The sequence below is a fragment of the Pollachius pollachius genome (genome assembly GCF_949987615.1).
Source record: "Pollachius pollachius genome assembly, chromosome: 2".
In the NCBI taxonomy this organism is placed as follows: domain Eukaryota; kingdom Metazoa; phylum Chordata; class Actinopteri; order Gadiformes; family Gadidae; genus Pollachius; species Pollachius pollachius.
In genome coordinates, this window is record NC_136935.1 from 48,258,514 (window position 1) to 48,261,013 (window position 2,500).

A 2,500-nucleotide genomic window follows, 5' to 3' on the forward strand; every position below is an offset into this window, starting at 1 on the left:
GGTGGAGTGCTCTATCCATTCCACACTCATTTGTACGGCTTGATTCACATTTCTATTGACATGAAAAGAGATCTGCCCTTGCCAAAAACCAGAGGCAGAGGCACATTACCACCGTACAGCTGTCATTACTGACAGGCTTCTCGCAAAAATAATTTATTATATTGCGTACTCCCCTGTTAGCATTTTTCGGCTAATTGGAAAAAAAAAAAGGCTGACACCACTCATGGAGGTATGAAATGCACATCCAGTGCCTGGGTTTGTGGCTTTCAATACAGAAATTAAATGAAATGTCATCCAAGATACACAATGTACTTTAATAATAATAATATTATTATTATTATTATTATTATGATTATTAAAGGAGTAGTATAGTCCACTATGGAGTCCAGCTGGCTTTCTGGAGGTGCAAAGACAAAGATCCGGAGGGCTCACCCTATGGTTTCTGTAGAGCCGTGGTGAACTGGGCAGGTGTGGTGGCCCTCCAGCCCCCCATAGGCCCCTCCCTCTCTACCAACGCCCCTATTTTTAGCATTCTCCCGGGAACCTATAGCTTTGAAGAAGGAAACCTGTCCCGGAAAAAATAGCTTGCATTGTTTCCCCCCCCCCATCAAACTGTTGATACATGGACATCGACTGACGCGTCCTTTCAAACGACCGCATCTCTGCTCCAGATTCAGCCGTCGCTCTCTGAAGCCTGCATGCAGTAATTGGTGCTGGCCGGTTGGTTCCGCCACCGCTCGCGAATGTGACGCAGGGTTGCGACGTTTAAAGGGTAATGATCTTTCTGATGTTTTCCCCGGCAGTGCCTAAATGTGGCAGAAGTATAAATAAGAGACCACAGACACGGATGCACTGCAACAACAGTTGCGTTGGTTTCTCACGGAGGTAATTAGCGTAGCATGGTGGAAGCTATTGTAGAGGTGGCTTTGAGAGGCACGGGTCTCTCCCCAAGCTAACTTGGTGCACCAGTCAGACATGGGCTGCTGCGTTTTTGGCTATTGTTGCGCACAGAAGCCTTTGTAGATATCCCACGGACCCCCTTCATAACAGTGGCCTTGTACATAGCCTGCCGCCCCACTTTGCATTCATAACTACCAGGTAAAATAATTTCGTGAAATCCCTTTAATTGTATGATTGTACAGTAACCGTAAAAGAGCAAAAAGCGAGGGTAGAGAGAGGGATAAAGGGATAGAGAAAGTGAGAGAGAGCAGCAGGCAGCGGAGAAAGAAAGAGGTCTGTGCCAGAATAGACATCAAAGCCGTGCCTTGATGTTGATGTTGAATGGGCATTAATGGTTTCTGAAGGCAAGAGATTGCATGGAGGGGAGGAAAAAAAGAGAAGAAAAAAAATAAACCCTCCTTTTTCTCTGACAATCCCGCTAGCAATCTGGGTAAATGCATAAACATTGGAAGCCATTGCCAGATAGAGAGTTAGAATTGAGAGGGCAAAAACAACGAGAGAGAGAGAGAGAGAGAGAGAGAGAGAGAGAGAGAGAGAGAGAGAGAGAGAGAGAGAGAGAGAGAGAGAGAGAGAGAGAGAGAGAGAGAGAGAGAGAGAGAGAGAGAGAGAGAGAATAGTCTTTTTGGTAGTTTGACTTTCATTTCCCTCGTGGTCCAAAGGAGATCGTTCTGGCGGAGGGGAGATGAATCATCTGCTAAAATGAAGGCTGATGGGAAGGCCATTAGCACATTAAGGAGCTTATGGTTCAAGGACCCTGCCTATCAGATGAACAGAGGCCCATTCTTTCATCAGCAGCTCCCACAAAGTCCCCTGAAACCTAGACGGTGCAGTCACTAATATCACTTGTCCACACGGCTGGTGCTACACCCCGTCCTCGGTAGTGGTTCTCCTGAGCTACAAAGCCGTCGGTACATTGTTTCAAAGCAATTAAGACCTCCTTAACAATGGCCGACCAACCACAACAACCGAAAAAAAATATAAATATAGTACAGTTGATCTTCAGTGGCTCATTGCTGGCACAGCCCGGTTCCAGTTTGGCAGCTGATGTTATGCCACTGAGATAATCCAGTCAATAAGTTGACACTTAAATAGCTCAAGTTGGAAATGCGCTCAGGCTTTTGTCACACCCTTTGGTCTCAATTCATCTGCAGTCCCGCGAGGCCGCTGTGTTTTTAGCCGCGGCTTGGCAATTGCGTGTGAACCGTCCATGCAAGGGGGGGGGGGGGTTTTAGCGAGAGCTTACCTCTGTAACTCATCCAAAACCATCTTGATCCACACAGGACTCGCACTGCTGGAGATCCACTCTGGCAGCGGTGTGTCCCCCCCCCCCCCCTGCTAGCCCCACTAGCCCCCGCTAGCTCACACCTCATCCTCCCCCCGCCCTCTCTCTCTCTTATGTCTCTATTTATCTCTCCCTCTATATTTCTCTCTCTCTCTCTCTCTCTCTCTACTCTCTCTCTCTCTCTCTCTCCTCTATATTTCTCTATCTCTCTCTCTCTCTCTCTCTCTCTCTCTCTGTCTCTCTCTCTCTCTCTCTCTC